At 40.8% G+C, this 23,016-nt stretch overlaps 1 long non-coding RNA gene across 5 annotated transcripts in view; it reads right to left on the minus strand.

Annotated features, from left to right (window-relative positions):
- Positions 1-2,798: 2,798 nt before the first annotated feature.
- LOC124094712 (uncharacterized) overlaps positions 2,799-23,016 on the minus strand; it is a 110,624-nt gene continuing 90,406 nt past the window's right edge. For 4 of the 5 annotated variants that reach the window (XR_006852335.2, XR_006852327.2, XR_006852321.2 and 1 more), the window contains 4 exons: positions 22,094-22,264; positions 11,609-11,753; positions 8,740-8,814; positions 2,799-3,487 (listed from right to left, as the gene is read on the minus strand). This is a non-coding gene — a long non-coding RNA (uncharacterized LOC124094712). The remainder of the gene's footprint in view (positions 3,488-8,739; positions 8,815-11,608; positions 11,754-22,093; positions 22,265-23,016) is intronic. The other variant, XR_009226908.1, reaches the window with a different exon arrangement.

The following is a 23,016-nucleotide window of genomic DNA, read 5'->3' on the forward strand; positions in this document are numbered from 1 at the left end:
AAAATATGGCTTTCAGGACCCAATCATTTCACCCTTGAACATTCCTGCATTCACACAGGAGTATTCTGGCAACACCCCAGATCCAAACCACAGCAGAAGGGAACTTCCTTAACCAGATAAAGGCACTTACACAATAACCTATATGGAGTCTCATACCTGATGTTGAAGTATTAAGAACTATCTCCTAACATCAGCAACAGTGCAAGGATGTTTGGTCTTAAAAATGAATCCACATATTACTGGAGGCTGAGGGCAGTATACTAAGGCAATGAAATGAAATAGAAGACCTAAGGACCAGAAAGGAAAAAGTAAAATTGATGATATTAGCAGATAACTTGAATGTTCACAATCACCTTCACAAAACAACTAATCAACAACTGCTAGAGCCAATAAAAAGAATTTAGAATTTAGCAAAGTTAGAGGGTTTTTTTTAACCAGTATATAAAGATCATGTGTTTATTTAAAAAAAAACACAATTAAAAATTAAATATTAAAAATTTCATTCCCAGTAATTTCTAAAAACACACTTGACATACTCTTAGGAATAAATTTAGTAAAAAAAAAAAAGTACAACTTGCAATGAATAACTAAAAAGAAGATCTTGAATATAACTAAAGGTCTGAATAAGCAGAGACATGCCATGTTTATGATATTAGTATGATACCCATGTTAAGATATTAAATGTCCCAAGCTGATCAATTGATGCAATTCACTTCTAATCATAATCCTACAAGGAGTTTTGCAAAAATGGACAAACTACTTCTAAAACAAGGAAATTTTTAAAAACTAGTATATTAAAAGCACCTTTGAAAAAGAGCAAAGTTAGAGAACTTTAAGTATCTGACTTCCAGATTTTTTAAAAATAATTAATTGCTATAGTTTAATTTGGAATGTCCCCCAAGGCCCATGTGTTAAAGACTTATTCCCCCTCCCATGGTGCAGGAAAGTGTTAGGTCATTGCAGGTGTGTTCTTGAAAGAAATTGTGGGCCCCTGGTCTCTTCCTCTTTCTTTTGTTTGTGTCTTGACCCTGAGGTAAATGGTTTTTGATTCTCCCACATGCTCTACCCTGATTTTTTATTCCCCAGCCAAAAGGCTAAAAGCTTCAGTCAATTATGGACTAAAACCTCTAAAACAGTGAGCCAAAATAAACCTTCTTTCTTCATAAGTTGGTTTTCTCAAGTATTTGTTGCAGTAACAGAAAGCTAACTAACAGTAATTAAGATAGTGTGATATTGGTACAAATAAATTTATGGAAAAGAATAGAGATCCAAGAAATAGACCAACTCTTATAAGGTCATCTGATTTTTGAAAAAGACGCCAAACAATAAGGAAATTATTTTCAACAAGTTATGTTAGAAAAACTGGAAAAAAAATTAAACTTTTGCTCATCAAAGCTATCTTTAAAACTGAATAGAAATGGCACAGATACCAGGAATATATTCACACATATATATGACAAAGGACTTGCATCCAAAATTCATAAAGAACTTTTTCAACTCAAGTATAAGATAAATAATACAATTAAATGTGCACAAAAATTTTGGCCAGATCTTTAGCAAAGGTAGATATATAAGTGGCAATACCTTCAGAAATTTTCCATAGTTGGAACTCAATAATTGTGTGGCTGGTTCTAATTAGAGAAGTTCGTTACTTAAAAAAATAAATCATAGAAGTCAAGTCACTAGTAAAGATATGACTTAAAAATAGTGCTGATATTAGATAACTTTAAATATTATAGTAGTTTTAATAAGTGTGTATGTACATGTACACCTGGTGAGTGGTTTTTCCTCCCTATTTAATTTTTTACTGATTAGAAATAAGCAAAAAAAACAACTTCTATGAAATTAGATGTTAAAGTGTGTAACAAACTAACTCTCCATAGCATATAATTTTGAGAGGGGAACTCTTCCAGTTCTAAATAGCTCCAGGTTGATTAAAGGCATTCTCACAAACGAAATCATATTCTTCTCTCAATAGGAATATGATTTAAACTAAAAGGTGGTTACATTTGCAAAGCACTTTACCAAATGAGAGACATAAATGATTATTAATTAGAGTAAGTCATTGTTTGACACTTTCTTTATGCTGCTCCTCTTAGATCTTTAAATTTATTGCCTTCTAATTATATAATTTATAAGAGAAGAGTGCAGTTCAGCTAAAATACACAATGTGATTTGAAAGGCAGAGGAGAGATGGGCCACTTTGTCTTTTAGCTAATGCAGGAACAGATGAATTCTATGTGAAACTAATTGTATTTGAAAGGGCTACCCTTTGAGAATGCTAAGTAGTTTTTTTCTAACCTTCACTCCCTTTTTTATGATAGGCAGAACCATCAAAGAGACATCATAGCATCATAATGTCTTCTGACAGGTCAGATTCTTGTAAGAAAAATGCTTGCCATGTCAACACTGGCAATGAAGAGCCTTCTTTGAATCTCATCCATCCATGTTATTTTGTACTGACTGTAACTAGACCAATGCTGGGTTGTTCATGGAAGATGGGAGGAGTAAAAACATCATCTGGATAAACAGGTGAAAGACTTTAAAAGTCAGTTTCCTCAGGGATAAAGTAGAAGGTGGGAGAGATGGTAAGGGTAGTGGTTTTGCTTGCTTGCCTCCCTCTGGAGTGTTTAAAATGCTTCTGTGCATCGGTGGCCTCCCATGGGCTCTCACCTCTGTCCTTGTGGCCAGGCGGAACCCACTGCCCAGTCAGTCTTTGTCCATACAAGTAGTGGTGACAATTAGGAGGACATAAGCTTCTCAGAACATTACAAATGTGTTCATATATTACTACATAATCAGCCAACATTTTATTTTTTATTTGTTCTTTTAGTTACATATGACAGTAGAATCTATTTTGATATATTTATACAAACATGGAATACATCTTATTCTAATTAGATCCCAGTCTTGTGGGTGTATACAATGTTGAGATTACACTCTTGTGTGTTCTTACATGTACACGGGAAAGTTATGTCAGGTTCATTCTACTGTCTTTCCTATTCCTGTCCCTCGCTTTCCTTCATTCCCTTTTGTCCAATCCATTGAACTTCTAATCTCCTCACTCTCTTTTTTGTGGGTTAACATCCACATATCAGAGAGGACATTCAACCTTTGGGTTTTGGGAATTGGCTTATTTCACTTAGCACGATAGTCTCCAGATCCATCCATTTACCAGCAAATGTCATAAAATGATTCTTCTTTATAGCTGAATGATACACGACAATTTCTTCATTCATTCATTCATTCATTCATTCATTCATCTGTTGATGGGCTTGTAGGTTGGTTCCATAGCTTGGCTATTGTGAATTAGCCTACATTTTCTGAGCACCTTCTCTGAGCAGAGCTTTCTGGGAGGCTGACAGACGTGAAGAAGGAAATTGCACAAAATGGAGCTTCTTCCCCAAGGTGTTTGCACTCTGAGGGCCTGGACAGAGCATGGATGTGGTCCACACTCTGACAGTCTGGGGACCTGGATATCTTACTGCTTGAAAAAACAAGACACAGGGCAGACGAATGAGTCAACACAGGAAAGAGTGTCAGGAAGCATAAAATTGAGCTATTCTGACCCCTAGTTTATTATACTCTATTTCAAAGAACAATTTGCTCTATTAATATAAAACAAAGCATTGAATGTAAATTGGTCCAAAGGGAGTAACTGAATAATAACATACTTGGAAGGAACTTGGAGGAAATAACTAAAATATTACCTAGTCCGGCAATATTTTAAAATCTATGGAGCTCCCTAAGGTTCCTCTGAGGAAGTGTGGGGAGCTGAGGGTCTCCACTTCCCAGGGCTCTGACCCATTCAACTTCTATCATAATAGTTTGCCTGGGGATCTGTTTGAAGATCATGGTTTTATTTAAAGTTAACTAAAGTGAAATGCATGTTCTGCTGAGAAAGAAAGAAGGAAGGAAAGGAAGGAGGGAGAAAGGGAGGAAGACAGTGGCTACTCAAATAAGTCCCTATTCGGGGAACAAATAATTATGCTACCTTTGCACGGAAAGAAAGAAAGGAAGACGGCCAGTGTTTTAAACCATCTCTCTTATTTGGTCTGTGACGTTAAGCAGCAAACCAAGGCTATATAACTAGCAAATCTCCTGACCAGGGCTTGTTGGGATGCATCATGCTGATACATTGACACCTGTGATATATGCTATGGGTTACCTATCCAATAGCCACCCCTGACTGCCCACAGTACCCCTGACCTTTTTCTCCCTTGACATCAGAACCTTATGTTAATCAGGTATGCGGTGTTCATGTGTTTCAGGGAAAACTCAGTCCTTTCTGGACCAAGGGGTGAATCTCAACCTAATAAGACAGTAGATAGCTGTCATGAGCATGGCTGCCCATCATCTTTTGAATGACCTTTTTATATTGGGGGGGTGGGGGATTGGGACATGCTAATGCTAGTATCCTAAATTTTGCCTTGCTAATAGATAAGTCCGAGTGCCAAGTCTCAGACTCCCTTGCAGCTAGATCACAGTATAGTCTCCACCCATCAAATACATGTGAGCAAGATGTGAAAAATAAGAAAATGGGCTCTGTGTGGAGTTTCCAGTTTTTTGCTGGCTCAAAGGAATAGTTATGTGTGGCTTTCAGCTGCAAGTACCAGTTTCTTTGTGATTTCAAAGACAAGTGCCTGGTGCAGAGTAGGCATGGGTCAGGAACAGCAGTTTTCTCTGGTGCTCAGTGGAATAGAGAGCCAGTGGGGCTATCTCTTCATCAAACCAGTTCTGGGGTGTATTTTGGAAGCTGTGTTGTTGGGCGATTCCTTTCCCACAGCTCCCTACCCTTCCTCAGAGACCCTAGTTCTTGAGTACTCTCCAAAATACTGTGAGCTATCCAGCATTTGTTTCACTTTTTATATTATATTATACAAAGTTTGAAAGCTACACTAAAGTGGAGAGTACCATGAAATGAGCCCCAGGTGCTTTTCCCCAGCTTTTGACAATTATCAATGGTTCTGTTAATAATCTTGTTTTACCTAACACCTCCCACCACTTGTTTCCTTAGAATGTTTTAAAGCAAATACCAGGCATCATGCCATTTCACCAATAAATACTTTACATGCCACTTTGAAACACAGTAATTAATAGCATCCAATTGTTTTTAATATTATCTAATATTCAGCCCACATTTGCATTTCCCTGGATTTCTTAAATACAGCTTTTTTATAATTGGCTGGATTGATTCAAAAAGTTCGAATTTTTACACTTAATTTTTAGTCTCCAGAGTCTCGCTTACTATAATAAATCTCTCCCTTCTTCTTTTTTCATGTCATTTATTTGTTGGAAAAATCCATGTCATTTGCTCCATAGAATGTACTATATCCTGGGTTTGGAGAATTTTTTCCCATGGTGTTGTTTAATTAGTTCCTCTATCCCTGGGATTTCCTTAAACTGATAGTTAGATCTGGACACTTGCTGAGGTTCAAGTTCAAAACCATGGTTCTGCAAGAATGCTTCCTGGGAGGCATTAGGCACTTGTATTGCACCACATCATGAGATGCACACCGGCAGGTCCTCCTTTTAGCTAAGACTGCTCAGTTGGTTATCTGCCATATGTTATAGAAAATCCTTTCCTGTTTTGTCATCAGGAATCAATTTCTGAGGTCTACAGTGAAGCAAGTTGACTGATTTGATTGGTGCTTCCCTTACTGGGAAGGCCCACGGGTACATTCTGGCTATTGAGTCACAGTGGACAGTTTGCTTGGAATCTTTTATGAAGTCCTTCTTTGTCCCTATAGTGGGCTGAAAAAGATAACATTCTGTCCTCTGAACTTTGGATATTGTTGCATGAGGATATGAGGTGTGACCTGCTAAGTCATCCTGCAACCAGGAGGGACACACAGAAGACAAAAGCAGAAGGGCAGAGGAAGGCAGAGTCAAAAATAGGAAGACTGTGGGCACTCCATATCATTGAGTAAATTAATCAGCTCAGGCACTGTGCAGCTCAAGAACTACCTAAACTTCTAATATAGGATGATCCATTGCTGTTTCAGTGGTTCTCACTTTCTTTCTGTGACATGGCAGCACTCATAGATAATATTTGTATGATGGTGTTCGCATGTCATAATGGCATAGGAGCTTCATGAGAGCTCATACTGTATAAAGAACGTGTGGAAAATCAAATGCAAATTGTGAGGAAATACATAAAATATGAATTTATGTACATTCTAAATAAAAATATCTCAAAATCACCACAAGGAATGTGATCTTGCTTTTGTGAACATAACATTTTAAAATCAGAGATTTATGCTTAAAAAGGCTACATGAAATTACTGTTCGAAATTTGTAACAATGATATCTTCAAATACTTGGCTGTTGATGAGAAACTATGAAAAAGTCGGGAATAAAAAAAATTTTAAAACCTTTTAAAAACTATTTAAGAATATCATAGTTGAAATTATATTTGACAAGTTCAACAGCTCATTTTCTCTTGTTAACAATTTAATGCTGAAATTTCTTGTATGAATTCAAATGGATCTCTCATCTAATGTAATTTTTCCTATCAAATATTTCAAAACAATGCAAAGTTTTAATTTATAGATACACTGTTAAAATAAGCACCCTACAGCTAGCTTGAATACCACTAAATGGTAATAGCAGCTACAAATGGGCAGAAGTATCTAATACAAAGAAAAATGTTAGAGTCACCAGGTGGAATTGTGCCTTCCTGAAGCCCCTACATTGCTCTCACTCACCTCCCTTGCTCTTAGATACCATGTTTTGGGGGCACCTAGAACATAAACATTTCCAGAAGCTTCCCTAAAGAAGTTGAGGTCTGGTGGTAGACTATTTTGGCTGCACTCGGCATGTCATTGTGTACCTCTAGAAACTGTGTCCACTTGGGCCACCCAATGAGGAGCCCTGAAGAGAGGCTTGTAGCAGGAGACAACCTGCCCCAGGATTGCAGCTGGCTGCCGCAGGCTAAGGGGGTTAGTGTCTCACAGCACAGGGTGCCATAGCCAACTCCAGCCTCCCCTTGACACCATCTTGACAGGGGTCTCCTTGTACCTGCAGCCTAAAGCAGGCTAACTAGTTTAATGTCCCACCAATTATGTTCAGGTCACAATGCCTCAATTATATACTACTTGTAACAGAAATATACAGTATGCCATTCCTCATTCATAGGGCATCTACATTTCAGATGGTGACTAAAAGGAGGATGCTATATACAAAAAAGGAATTCTAATGTAGCAGCTGTCTCTGGTGCCCATGTCCCCTTGTCTCAGCACACTTCTGCAGACAGAAACTGTGGGGACAGTTCCATGTGGTTGTCTGGCGTACTGCCGGCACCCCATGGTGAGAACATTCTGCTGAAACATCTTTCCCAGGTAGGCACAGAGTAAAGCCTGTGAGGTAGCTAAGTTCCCCAGAAGCAGTCCTCACTGGATCAGGGAGGAAGCTAGAGGAAGCTCCAGCTCCCACTTTTAGGAGGATAATTTTGTAGAGGTTATTGCCACACTTTTCCAAAGTCCTGGAGAACCCAGCCTCTGTTGCCTGTTGTGGGGACCTAGACCCAGACTATGCAACCTCCTTCTGGCTTCTCCTTCTGCCGGTTCCTCTCATTCTCTGTACTCACTCAAGCCTGTTTGCTGGGATCACCTCCCTAACCAACCACCTGGACCTGAGACCTTGACCCAGGTTCTGATTTTCAAAAAATTCACACTAAGAAATGTAATATGCAATTATTTCTGGTAAGTTAGAATCTTGTCTAACAAATGGAATTTACTTTATTAGTTTGTCCAAAGTAAACTTTTTATATTTGGTGATATTAATTTCTTAAAATTCAAACAGACTGTAATATGTGGAGAGATGATGCTGAGGCTGGAGTCCCACTGTGGATCTGATGATAATCTAAAACCCTGCGTGATGTTGCATTAACCATGCAGGCAAGCCATGACTTGGAGCTGATGGCGTTCCTAAAAATAGTCTGTAAACCAGCTGTGTACAACTGGAAATGTATTTGCTGAGAGAAAATATTGCACTTTCCAGTGAAAAGTGTTCCAAACGGCAAAGCATAACCCCAATGCAAAGAATTATTCACTGATGTTCTGCTTTTGCCAAGCAAGAGGTGAAGCCATCAAGAACTGGACTTTGGAAGCTTTTCTCTTGCAGAGGGAGCTATGCCTTAAGGCACATCCAAGAGCAAGAGGGACAGAGAGGAAGCCAATGTCAGAGGATGAGTAAGTAAATGATAATTGTGGCCAGAAGAAGCTAGAGTTGGGGAGCTGGGAAAATATGATTATAAAAAACTCTAGTGGGTTGGGCAAAACCCCCTCCTCAAATGATGTCCACCCAGACTTCAACTATGACCTATCTGAAAGCAGGGTTTTGCATATGTAATTCCTCAAGTTAATGTGAGGTCATACTGACTTAGCAGGGGCCATAACCGCAGTGAGGACACAGAGACACACAAGGAAGAAGGGAATGCTGAGAGCTGAGTTCAGGGTGATGAGACCACAAGCCAAGGGACACCAAGGATGCCTGGAGCCACTGGAAGCTGGGAGAGGCAAGAGGACCTTCAAGACACCTTCAAAGCCTCTGGAGGACCCAGGGCCCGGCCAACACCTCACTTTCAGATTTCTAGCCTCCTTAACTGCAAGAGAATGCATTTCTATTGTTTTAAGGAGCCCAATTTGTGGCCGTTTGTTAGGTCAGCCCTAGAAAACTGATGTGATAACTAAGAGATTCGGGGAGCTGGGCCTAGGTTCAAAAATATTAATCACTTACTTTCAAATAGAAGAGTCCTTGCTCCCATTTTCAGGGGTTTATAGCCAATTTCTTGCTTCTGTAGCTGCTAAGAGCCTGAAACAGAAAAGAATCTCTCATCTTAACTTTCAAATGTGGTGAGACATATTGGACAGCAACATCACGTCCACAGTCAAGGTTAAATCCTTCTGAAGGCTTCTGGAAATAAGAACAATGGGGACTGATCTAGAGCTTCCTTTGTGTCCGCAACCATGTAATTTGTTAACGTCTATGACAACCTTAGGTTGTCTATGACACGTTAGGGTAGGATCTTTTATTATCCCACTGACAGAGGAGGAACTGCGCCTTGCCTCCAAAGGCATGTGGCTGAGTGGCTAAACCAGAGTTTGACAAGAAATGAACTGCAGAGCCCATGCTTCTAACCACTACACCATATGCTTCTTAAACTTGGGGATGCCACAGGAAATGCCTCTTTTTTTCCAAAGAACCAATTCTTTTTTTTTTATTTGCTGAAATATAGTATTAGTAAGACATAAAAAAATCCAATGAATAGAACATTATAACAGTGGCACACTCATGGAAAACTGTCCATGAGAAAATTATTCAGCATAGGTACAGCATGTCATTTTTTTTTAAAAGCAGTATTTTTTTCAATATGTGATACATGTGTTAGTCAGCTTTTTGTTGCTGTGACCAAAATACCCAACAAGAACAATTTAGAGGAGGAAAAGTTTATATGGGCTCATGGTTCCAGAGGTCTTGTTCCGTGGTTAGCAGACTCCATTGCTGTGGGCCAAAGGTGAGGCAGCACATTATGGCGGAAGGGCATAGAGGCGAATCAGTCCACTCATGGCAACTCAGAAGCAGGGAGAGAGTGAGGGGAAGGGCTGCAGGGAAGATGCACCCTTTCTGGGCACACCCCAAGTGAACACCTCTTCCAGCCATGCCTGACCTGCCTATAGTTACCATGCAGTCAGTCCATTCATAAAAGGATGAACTAGTTAGGTTTCAGGTCTCACAGTCCAATCATTTCAGCTCTGAAAATTCCTTCATTACCCACAGGAGCTTTTATTTTTTATTTTTATTTCATTTCTGACATGCTGAGGATTGTCCAGCACCTGGAGATAATAAAAACTCGCCTATTTCAGAGCCAGCTTGATTTCAACTTCTACACACACACACGCACACACACAAAAAATGGTGTGCTTTCTCTCCCCAGCATGTGTGTGTCTGCATGCATACATAATCAGCCTCCTTCACAAACACGTGAAAGGAAATACCATTGCCAAATCCTAACCTGTGGATTAAAACTTCATGTGTAGAAGCTTCAGGCTGGAAATGGTATCCACATTGCCTTGGTGGGATCCATTTTCCTTTAGGCCTTGCTAAATAAATTCCTCCTCATACCACAACTAACCATCTATGGGTGTCGTGTCTCCAACATGCCATCAAATTTAGGCGACTTTGTGGGATGTCAGAAATTTTCTAATAATGTAGTTCTACTTTAGATTTGGATTCATGATCCCTGCTCAGGTGGGATGCATTTCCAAATTCAGAAGAGCGATGAGAAATCTAAATCAGAACAAATCAGCATGCATACATGGCTGCTTCAGTGAGTCATGGTGATGAAGCTTAGTGAGCAGGACTTTCTTTATTAAGACTGAAATCAAAATGCACATCCAGAAGTAGGTGGGTGGAGACACCATAACCGACCTGCTTGTATTTCTAGCATAGCAAAGCAGTTGAACTTTGGTTAAATGGAGGTCAAAAGGGATGCTGAATTTGTTGAGTATCTGAGGCCTGGACAAAGTCTCTTACTTGTTTTAATCATGTCAGTCTGTTTCTAGTTCAGGGAAATACAAAAGTCCTATACTGTAACAATTGTTCATGATCTGCATAGCCCTCAAGCATGCTCATTTTAACACCTGTACAATAGTATAAATATGGAGGGGATGCAGATTCAATTCAAAGGAATTTAATCTGTTTCCAAGGATCTATTATGATTAGGTTATATGTGTTGATGTGATCTGCCTTAGGACAGATTTGGATTATTGCTTATCTATTGGTTTTTGTTCAATTAAAAATAATCTCAGGGCTGGAGTTGTGGCTCAGTGGTAGAGTGCTCGCCTCGCACGGATGAGACCCTGGGTTTGATCCTCAGCACCATATAAAAATAAATAAGTGAAATAAAGGTATCGTGTCCAACTACAACTAAAAAATAAATATTTTTAAATAATAATAATCTCATTACTTCCCTGGTTACCATTTATGTTTCTATCTTTCTTCTGTAACTGAGAAATGTATAACCATCCAGATAACTAAATGCACAAGTAAGTTTTGTTCCATTTAATTGAACTTGATAATGGAAGCAATTGCAGTCATCTTATATGTCTTTTGCATCTAAGGAAACCAACTGAAACATGCAGGTACAAATTCTGTTGATCATCCCCACTCTGTACAAATGAATCTCCATGAGATTCTCATACCCTCTTTCTGTTGAGGATTCCAACCTCTTAATGTCCCCAGAGGGATATTTGAAATTGGACTATAATAAACATCTTTTGTTAGCGTTAAGAGTCCCCTCATCCTGACCCCACAATCCGTTCCCCCTCTGTTCTCTCTCCTTGGGCAGATAACAAGATGTGGATGTGTAATATGGGCTTCCTCTCCTCTTGGCAGATCCTGAATGAAGCAAAGGGGAGCAGTAACCAAACAGAAAATTGACTGTGATGGAACACTCTTTTGGTGCTACATCTGATATGATTAACAATTTATTTTGGCAACCCCCAAGATGGATTTCATATGGTTTTCCTGAATTAAACAGGATTCCTGCCAGCAGAATCAGGAACACTAAGAAATAATCTACGCTGAGGGAGAGAAAGGAACATACATGCCATCTTGCAAAGTGTTTCGCAGTGTTGACTCTGATCTGGAAACCGGCCATCACTCAATCCCTCCCTTTCCAACTGCTCTTCAACTATTGTCTTCCTGGGCTTGGGTTGATGGATGGATTTATAATGAGCAGGGTAGATAGCCTGGAGGAGAAAGCATTGTAAGAAGAGAGAGGAAACATGTGGCAGCCAAATATTTTGCAATATATAAGCATTCTTCAAATATGGATGTTCTATATCAGTTGTCAGTCTGGAGAAGCACAATTGCTGCCTCTTGTGGACTTTCAGAGTTAACTGCTCTTACAGAAGCTGACTTTCAAGATGAAAGAAAAGTTTCCATCTATGCAGAGGGACTTCCGCTAGCAAAATATCCTTGGCTTTTCTCAGCTTTCTACTCCTGGTTCTTCCTCAGGATGAACTGGGAAAGAGGACGGGGGCATGCACTGTGGAATGCCTTTTTCTGCCTTTTCTCTTTGGAGTGAGTCCACCTGCAGAGAACATAGGTCATCCTTGCTCTCATATGTGGGAGAAACCTGCAGGGGAGGCCCAGTCGTGACTGGATATGTCCCTAATAGGAGGTCTGCTTGTCGGTTCATGTAAGGCTTGTTCTTAAATCTTAGAAAGTCTTAGGAAGGCACTTGGAGTTGATCGTGGTGTTCTGTTTGTGTTTGTTTGGTTTGAAATGAGGTCTTGCTGTGTTGCCCAAGCTGATTTCAAGCTTTTGAGCTCAAGCGATTCTTCTGCTTTGGTGTCATGAGTGACTGGGACTATGTGTTTGTGACCATGCCTGGCAGTCAGGTCAGCATTATCAATAATAAAAGTGCTGTTTTGGTTCTCTACCTGCCTTAACCCATTATTTTATTTCTCAATTCATTCAAAACATGGACAAGAAAAAGTGGTGTCAGCTATTGGTCCCCCACCACCCTCAAGAGACAGTTTTCATTTGATAGAAAATATGTTTTCACATTATTGTTTAACATTTTCTTCACCTTGAACTGGGTGAAAGGAAATACCCTGACTTCAGCTTTGGATTTACGCAGGCAGATGGTCCTGAGAGTCAGCAGGACTGTGATGTGGAAAATCACTTGGCCTTTATGTTTTGCTGTAGTGCTTGGGTGCTCCTCTCACAAGGAGGTAAAAGACTATTCCAGATTTTCTGTGCTCTTCCTCTGGTGCAGATTCTCAGGATCATATTGGGGTATATGAAAGCTTGCATATCCAAACATCTGTTAGATGGACGTGAAATTGGCAGTAAGACTCTGTGTTTTGATCTTTAATTGCAAGGTCAGTCACGAAGGGCATGGCCACCATTAAATTAAATATTCAAACTAGAGAGGATGGAAGGGAAGCCAAGAAGGAAAGAATGGCTGCCAACCTCCTTGCTATGCAGCTAAGAAGTCTGTTAAGTCAGTGTTTGAGGTAATAATATATTTGAGATTTTTTAATGTCAATGAGATACCAATAAATAATGATATTTCTCCATGACCATACCACCTAATAAAGAAACATTGGCCTGCTGAAGTCCAGAGCTAAAACCAAAGATTTCCTTTCATTCAGTGCAAGGTGAAGGAAATGTTAAGCAATAATGTGAAAACATATTTTCTATCAGCTGAAACCAGCCACTGGCTGAGTGCCTGCTGGTGCTGGAGGGGGACCAACAGTTAACATTAATAAAGTAACATTAATTTTACAAAGCTCCTTCATCTGCATTATCACATTTGCTCCTTGCCTTATGAAGTAGATGCTACCATCCCATTTTAAGAGCCTGGAAAACTGAGGCCCAGTGAATAGAGTAACTTATTCAAACTTTCCAACCTAAGGTTACAGTAGGATTCACACCTATGTTTTCTGACTCTGAGCATGGTAATGTTTTTTAACTCTACTACTGCCTTTAAGCCTATATTCTTTAGAATACCCTGAAACTTTGATATACTTAAAAGAAGTAGGTAAAATACTGGCTTGACATACTTGATTTTTTTTAATTGAACATATCATGGACAACACAATAGATTTCCCTCCATGATTTTAAAGATAACGAATATTCCTTTGGCTCTATGATGTATAATGAGAAAGAAGAACGAGGACATAACTAACTGCATTGTGCACGGATAACTGAAACCAGGTCTTATTCAAGTTCTATTTCATCTATGTTTACAAGGAGATTAGGACATTGGATCCCAATAAACGGAACACTAGCACTCTAGGTTACAGAGGACACTCCAGAGCATTCATTTCTGAAGTCTTGGGCAAGGCTGAATGGGCAGCGGCTGGGACAAGAAGTTGGTATCATGAAGAGGAGGCACAGAGTTAGGTAATCAGAATGTCAGCAGGTGCCTGCAGCTCACACCCTGATTAATCCACATCAGGTCCTCTGTTGTTCCTGATCTTCTTCCTTCATCTCCAAAATGCCTGGGACTCTCATCTCCCTTTATGACCATTATCTTTTCTAAATCCCCAGTTTCTCTCTGTTCTCCATCATCCATACATCCCGAAAGGCTAAGTCTATCCCATTGCCTCTGACACTCATGCTCCAGTGACATTTCTACGTGGCTTGAAGACAGGAGCTTCCACATGGAGAACAACAACTCTGGAAATGCACAGAACTCTTGGAACTTTATAAAGCCCTTTTATGGATCATTATTTTTTATCTAATGTTCCCAATTGCTCCATGAAGTAGGCAAGAAAGATAACGATCTCACTTTACAGATAAGGAAATTGAGGCTCTCAGAAGTTAAGCCAATAAATGGCGGAAACACCACCACCTACCACATCTTTAGGATTTTTCCTTTTCGACAGCATTTCATAAGGCTCTGCATCAATGGCTCTTAAATGTCCATGGGAATAACTCCATACCAATCATAAAATAAAATCCCTTCATTGTAAAACAATTTTTTAAAAACCCATAAAATTATATTAAGTCTATTGAAGCTAACACTGTATTCAAATGCAATAAAGTAACTACATAAATGCTTTACTTAAAAGGACAGCACCCTAATTAAGAAGATTGTTAAAAGGATGGAGCATATGAATACATCTATTACACAGGATTTACTAGAACTCATTGTACCCATAGCAATAAAGTGGGACCAGCTGTTGCCTGGAACATGGAAACAGACTCATGAAATAGAAATTGGATATTACAGTGATTCTTGTTAAAAATGGAGGTGCCTGCCCATTACTCCAATCCCTTCTTACGTTGTATGTGGTTCAACTAAATAGCTTTATAACATCTTCTGAGTCCCCATTTCTGCATTTGTGGGCTGAATGTCCTTGAATATTTATTTCATGCTTGAATGCACAGAGTAAAATACTTTTCTTAAGTATTATTGTCTATAAATGACATCTCTGTTTAAAGAGTCCTATAGTTTTTTATGGCTATAAATCTAAGTGGCTCGATTTCCACAAGTTCACTGCCTTTTTTTTTAACATTCCATGAGGATGGGATTCACGGCACCCATAAACTGTTCTTTTGGTAACTGGTATCTCCAACTTTGGCTAACACTTGGTCAATTGCCAATGGTCATGGGCTTCTGCTCATCTTCTTTATTTTAGAAGCTTCTTGTTGACCCAGCAATCCTGATAGGATTTCATACCTTGTCTCTCCATGACATTAGGATGTTGAATCAAAAAGGTATAGGATGTATCTATGCTGGGACCAAGTATCATGGTCACAAAGGTTGAAAATTAGAATCCATACAGCAAGACAAGAAGCAATCAGAAGGGGAACTACCAGAGAAGGGGAAGGGGATAGGTGGGGGAGGGAAACAGGGGCAGAAGGGAAAGCAGACATGATCAAGACACAAGACAGTGTGTCATGTGTGGGTGTGTGGGTGTGGAAAGTGGAGACACTGGCTGGCTGGCTTCACGCTTGGGTTGCTATATCGGGTTCAGCAAGGGCAAAATAAAATCATTACAAATATTTCAATCAAAAAAGAGAATGGCTTAATCCAGGAAATTAAGTGCTTACAAAATTTTTGGAAGGGCCAGAGGAGTAGAAATCAGGGGATAGCAGCTGCCCAAGGGGGATCAGCAAACCTGCTGCTACTGCCACCTCTGTTCCAGACGTTGGTGACAGGGAGTGGATGTGGATGCCATTCCTTGCTTTCATTGGACTAACTTGCCCATAACATACCTATAAGAAAGGTCCCATACCTATAAGAAAGGTCTTTCTTCTGCCTTCCCAATATCATGGAAGTGCATTTCACAGGTGGAACTCAAGTCTCACCCAGAACCCTAGCTGGCTTCCAGACCCGGTGGGGGAACATTAATGAGGGCAGGGATAGATGCCTGGGGTCAGCAGATAATGTCTGGCAGGGGCTTAGATTATTGTTGGCTTCCTCCTCGGTCCCCAAAGAATAGGGTAACATTCCTCCACAAATGGAATCCATTGCCCCCAAATCCTAGCTAAATTTGAGATCTCTTGAGGAAAAATCTAAACGTGATATGCCTCAAAATTTTAAAACCACTCAGACCCTATTCAAGAGCTTGGACAGCTTGCCTGTCCATAAATTGGTTTGTTCTCTGCAACTTTCAATATGGTTGCAGGCGAAGACATGGAATTTGGAGACTAAGGTTTGAGTTTTATCTTTTTAGCAGTTTATTTAATATTTATGAGCTTCAGTTTCTTATTCAAACTATGAAGAACATGATCTGTTGAATCTGTTAGACTGTTAGACTCCAGAGGAGTCATGGGTTTGTCAACTGTAAAGTTTGTCTTGGAGACTGGTGGCTTTCTGGTCTCAACTGCATCTCTGATCAGGGATGGCTCTCAGGCTAAGAGAATCACCTCATCCAAGGACATGCCTCTTTGTGACAACCTGTATTCAAAGACCAGGGGTGGGATCAGGGTAAAAAAGAATCCTCATCCCTCTTACTCATCCAGGGAAACTCTGAAGGACCTCTCAGCTCTAGGGTGCCCATCAGATCAAATGAGGATTCTGCTGGAACTTGATCACAGTTCAAGTTCTCTCTCTGCCCTCTGCTGCATTCTTCTCTTTTCACAGATGTTGGTTCCGAGGACAATCCCCTCAAACCTCTTACACACAAATCTTTGTCTGGGGCTCTGTTTCCTGGGAAACTAAAACATCAACACTGGTTTCACACACACAAAAATAATAATAATTTATTAAAGGATAATAAATAGCTCATAGAATCTCCCAGGAAGGACAGCAAGCCAGGCAGGAGAATGTGTTGTAAGAAAGAAAATCCTAGATCACTCCATAAGAAGGCTCCCTGGGAAATCTATAGAGGAAGGTGGGACTCACAAAATGGGGACTTTTTCAAATATGAGGAGTCTCCAAACATATCCAAAGATACTTGATTATCCACAGAGACTGGACCTACCAAAAAAGGATGGGAAATACCCCAGAGAAACATCATTGTGATGTTAAGTATGGAAAATAGGGTAATCAGTCCTTACAAACAGAGTAATTGCATTTGACCAGAGGGCTCTGTGGGGTCCTCATCTTAATCCACAGTCCATTTCCCAGATCAGTAGAGGACCTGTTTTGGGTTGAAGGGCTCTCTACTGCGATTGGAAACACACACCAACTTGAACATCCAGACCAAGAATAAATAATCAATAAACTAATCCTAAACACTCAGCTTTCCTAGGGTGCAAATCTGGCATTTTCTTTTCTTTATAAACACTGTTCTTTGTTGATCTCATTCTATCACATTATCTAAATACCATTTCTGTGATGGTGAACCCAATTTGTAACCCTAGTCTTAACCTCTTTGCTGAGCTTTAGATTTCTGCATTCAAACATACCCACTCTGATACCTAAAAAAGCATTAATAAAACCAAAATAGAAGCTTTGATTTTACCCCCAAATCTACTTTCCCCACCACAATTTCATCTCAATAACCACACTGCCCTGAGGCATTCTGGGACTCCCTAGCCTCTGTCTGTGGTTTATCAGTTATACCCCAAAAGATGTCCTGACTTCACTCACTTTCTCTCTGTACATTACCACCTCCTGACTCACCAGCCACCAGTACCACCAGTACCTGCCTGAACTCCCCCCTCCACTTCCACAGCTAATCTGTTCTTTACTGAGGGAATCATGCCATCCATCTTTAGAATAGATAGAAATCCTGCCATTCTACAATGGCGGCTCACAAACTCAGTGCTCCAGCTCCGACCTGGGCACCCCCCCACTTCCCTGACCTGGATTTTCAGTGCTCTTCCTGTGGATTTTGCTGCTCCAACCACACCCACCCTTTTAGCTTTTACCTCCTATAAGGCCACCCTTACACTCAGAAGATCCTGCCTCCAGATTTGGTGTGTCCCCTTCTTCCAACCACATCTCAAGTCAAATGGCACTTCCCAGAGAGAGCATGCTGATAGCCCAGTCTAAGATAGCACTTTCCCTCTCAGTCACTTTCTGTAAGATCATTCTATTTTATGGTCTTCATAGCATTTACTGCCGCCTGACATTATCTAGTCGTTCATACATTTCCCTTCTCCACCATTAAAATATGTTCACTGAAAACTCCAACCTTGTCGGTGTCTGTCACAACTGCAACCCAAGTTTCCAGAGTGGCACCTGGCATGGAGCAGGCACCCATCAGCTGACTTTTTACATAAACTAGAATGGGGACTTTTAGCCTGGTCCATATAGCCCTGACAGGTCTGTGATGAGAGTCTAGGAGGCTTGTGGACTTAGATGGGAAAATAATTGCACATCTATTTTCACTGACTCCTAACTGAACCCCCAACCAGAGTAACATTAGCAATATATATGACTTTATCTTCAATAGACATCATAGATATGTCACCTTATTTGTCAGATATATGAAAACATTGTTTTTATTCATCGCTACTTCAAAATCACAATAGTTATCAAGCTCACTGCAGGACTGATATTTAATGCATTAAAAAGAAAGTACATAGAATATTATACCATGAAAAAATTTAAAGAATCTTTAAAATGTAATCAAATATTAACAGTGTAAATATTAAATTAATTGGTTTCCATTGTAACACTATATATTTTATTTTATGTTTTAAAAAACATTAGTTCTCAGAACTCCATGGACTGTAGAGCTGCACCATCAAATATGATAGCCACTAGCCCCATAGGCATTTAAAGATTAAAATTAAATTAAATTAAATTTTCAGATCCTTAGAAGTGCTAGTCACATTTCAACTGCTCAGGAAGTTTTATGGGATTGAGAGCTTAATGTTTCATATCTGATTTGCCTTTTTTCTGCCACATTTTGTCCCCCATGCTACGCCCAATATTGTGGACCACATGTTCAAACAGTAGTATTAGGGGTGAGATGGGGGCAAAGTCATTTTCTCTAGATTTTTGCTGTTTTCCTTTCCACGCTTAAACCTCTGCTGCATCTCTAGCCTCTGACCACCCCAACAATTCAGAGCGTAGCCAGGTCAGTGCAGCCAAGACGATACACATGGCCCTGGACCAGTGGGGTTATGTCCCAATGAACCCATTGTAAGTTGAAAATGTCATAAGCTGAACATATTAATGAAAAGAATGCATTTAATGCATCTAACCAAACACCAGGGCTTAGCAACACAGTCCACCGTGGAGCATTGGGAGTGAGCCTCCTGATTGCGTGGCTGACGGGAGTGGGCACACCCAGCACCACCAGCTAGTCTCATATAGCATATTGCTAGCCTGAGACGAGAAGAAGAGTATGGTTTCTACTGAATGTGTATCACTTTTGCAACATCCTAAAGTTAAAAAAATTGTTAGGAAAGCATGATGAGTTGGGGACCATCTGTCCACCTTGGCATCATTCTCAGGTTCCTGTCCTGGCCCAGAATGGACAATGTAATGAGAATAAGCTCAGAATGGGATGACCATAGCCCTGGACTCTGTCTTCTTGAGAGCCCTGCCAGGACCTGTGCTCTGGCCCTGGAAGAAAGAATGGCCAAGTTGTGGGCCCCCTCACCAAATTGGGCCTGCAATGGGTCCCTCAGATCACAGAGTGCTAGGGGGCCAGAAGCAAGGCTGAGTCAGCAGGGACAACCGAGCCCTGACCAAGGCTGCAGCCCTGGTGGCACATTCCAACAGTGAGCTTCCTCCACGCAGCCTGAGCTGATAGCAGCCTACCCACCCTACAAATGTCAGTGGGCCCACTGCCAGGGCCAGAATAACCCAAAGGACCTCCCTCTTCCCCAACAGCCCAAAGTCTTTGAGCCTTCCCAATACCCAGCTCTCATCTTGGAGAAGAGCAAGAAGAAGGGTGTAAACTGGAAAAACTGACTCACCCCAAAGGGATGCTGACTGGAGTAGCCCAAGTCCACCAGACCAGACTAAAGTTCAGTTCCACCAGCACCTCTTATTAGCCAGAAGTGCAGGTGTTAGGGGGCATTTAAGGACATGGATCAGTTATTAAAAGTTAAACTACATTTTTCTTGCACATCTAGTGTAAGCAAAACTGACACTACATTTTAGCCATCCTCAATCGTGCAGACCCCTTGATTGGGCAAGATGTGGCCCAAGGTATCTTCTGGCACTTGATGAACCAGGTTTATTATAAGACCTCCTCAGCAAGGGGAGTGAGGAGTTATTAACTCCTTGAGTAGTATCCCAATGACACTGTACCTGCCTTGTCACATGTAAAGTATGTGTGTGTGTGTGTGTGTGTGTGTGTTCCTGTAACAAGATAAGCCAGTAGTCCCTGATCTTGCAGATTGCCCAGTGCTTCTGGCCAACCCTAACAAATGCATTTCAAAGACCCTACATACTTGCGTCTGCTTCTCCTAAACAGGAGAAGCAAAGCGCTTCATCTGCTGATGCAGGAGGTACAGGTGTAGATAGCCACGGGTCCCTTGTTCTTGACAGAAGTTGTGTGTGTGTGTGTGAGTGTGTGTGTGTGTGTGTGTGTGTGTTTATACTCCACAGATGTGCATATACATCTAGGACATGTAGAAATGGAGTTGTTTGGAGAATAGGATCAGCAAAAAAGTAGAGAACACTGTTTAAAGTGAGGTTTGCTGGCTTGGAACAGACTAGAGAAGTTGAACATTTCACATGAGCTCTTTTCCCCAGCAGAGCACCGCTGACTTTGTTCCCAAGTCTAATTCGGTGGAGCATAAAATCTGCATTTGATTGGCTAGAAGTTTTAATCGTGTGTGTGTGTGTGTGTGTGTGTGTGTGTGTGTGTATTTCTCTGTTTTGTTTTGTACAAGTTGAATAGTGTCCCCTCCACATGCATTCACCAGGAATCTCAGAATATGACCTTACTTGGAAACAGCATTGCTGTACTTTGAATACTTTGATTTGTCCCCTCTGAAATTTGATTGCCACTGAGGTGGTGTTGGGAGGTGGGGCCTTTCAAGGGTGATTAGGTCCCTAAGAGGGAATAATGCTTTTCCCTAGGGAGTGAATGCTCAGTCTCATGAGACTGAATTAGTTACCAGGAGAGCAGATTTTTCAAAGGTGAAGCTGCTCCTTGAGCTTTGTCCCTTCTTCATGTTCTCACTTGCCCTTTCACCTTCTATCATGTTATGACAACTTTAGCAGAAGCTATCATCATGCCCTTGGACTTTGCAGCCTTCAGAACTGTGAGCCAAATAACTATATTTCCAATGACCTAGCCTCAGGTATTTGGCTATATAACAGGGAGAAAAAAAATAACAGTCTAAGACAAGGGTCTTTACAGATACATTTAGTTAAGAGGAGGTCATATGAGTTAATACTTCCTAAATACAATTAGTGTCTTTATTATAAGTGATCAGAAAACACACACACACACACACACACACACACACTTTACATGTGACAAGAGAGGCAGAGACTAGAATGATGCACCTACTAAGCTAGGAATGCCAGCAACCATTAGATGTCTAGGAAGAGGCAAAGAAGGAGTCCTCTCATTTCAGAAAGAGCCTAATCTCAGACTTCCAGCTTTCAGAAATGTGAGACAATATATTTCCGTTGTTTTCAGGCACTCTTGTGGAACTTGGCTACAGTAGTCCTAGGGATCTGATGTATGCTTCAAAGAGGGTGGAATGACCTAACATTGAAAGAAGCCTTGGTTGAACAGGAACATCGATACTTCACTGATAACACCTCAAACCTTCAGAGGGTCAAGTAGGAAAACCTGGAGTAACTGTTACTAAAAACCCCAGGCAGCCGCTGCCCTGTTCCCTAGCTCCCCCACCCAACCCCTAGCCCAAAGAACCCTTTCACCCAAGCACATTATTTCCCCTCTCTAGTTGCTCTTGCAGCTTTCCTGTCAAAGAAGGGCACAGCAGCCCAAGCACAGTCCCTACGGGTCCCCTCCCATCTGACTCGGCCCCTGCCCTCCTGGGGAATGTAACTCCTACTGTCAGCTCTCCAGCTAATCTGATAGCCCCCTGGCTGTTCTTAGAAAATGTTCTTCCTCTCCTTACAGGATGGAGGCGGGGCCTGACGCTCAGCAGGGAAGGGGAGGAGGGTGGCTCTGAACACTCCGGAAACATTTTGAGCTGACCATCATTATCTTTACCATATGCACCAAGAACTTACCTTTTTTTTTTTTCTTTGTAAGAAAATAAGTTGATTACTGAAGCAGCTACACAGAGCTCCGCCAGAGAGAAATCTCTGCACATTCGTTGAGTGACTGTAGCTCACACTTCTTAGGGGTCATTTGCCACTCACCCCTGGGCCATCACAGTTGGCTTGGCTCTAACTGTAGGTCTAGAAAGGGAACCACATGGAGAAAGAGACTCAGGATGAAGTACTTCTAGAGGATTCTTCTCCTCCTTCCTTCCCTCCAAGGTTTTGATACTATCTGAAATAATGGCAATTATGAGCAGTGATAAGCAAATGCATCAAATACACAGTGTTTTCCTAAGAAAACGTTGTTTTACAACCGCTTTCCAATTGGGACATTAGTTAATTGGACTAAAAAGAGAAAAGTTTGAAATGTAGAACATAAACTCTCCTTGGAGGTTTAACAAGAGAGATAAAAAAAAATGTGGATACGAGGAGGGAATTCCTTTTCCTAACGTGATTCATATTATGTTTTTTAAAGAATATTTTTAACTGCCTGACTCCCTTTGTATTTTGTAAGTTTTTATAAAAGGCTGTGGGGACTCAGGACTGGTCTTGGGGAGACAGAGCAATTAGAGACATAAGAATAGCTAGCACAACTTCACATGGAAAATGTCTCAACTGCGGTCGTCACAACATGGTTTGGGAGTATGCCACCTCATTCCACAAGACAAAGAGGGAGAAAATAAGAGTCCTAGGGATACAGAGTTGAATTCCCAAGAAAACATGAAACACATGTGCCGGTGTACACCTTTGAAGATGCCACACTGATCTCAGGCCAAATATTGTTTAGAGAAAGCTGAACTAGCCACCTCCTCTTGAAATGAGAGACATGGCATGAATATTTTTCAGTCAATGAGTTTCAGATTTTACATTTTCCCAAGTTTTCGGCTTCC

This window comes from Marmota monax, unplaced genomic scaffold, assembly GCF_021218885.2.
Source record: "Marmota monax isolate L192 unplaced genomic scaffold, Marmota_monax_Labrador192_F-V1.1 WCK01_AAM20220418_F8-fsc00025, whole genome shotgun sequence".
Taxonomy (NCBI): Eukaryota; Metazoa; Chordata; class Mammalia; order Rodentia; family Sciuridae; genus Marmota; species Marmota monax.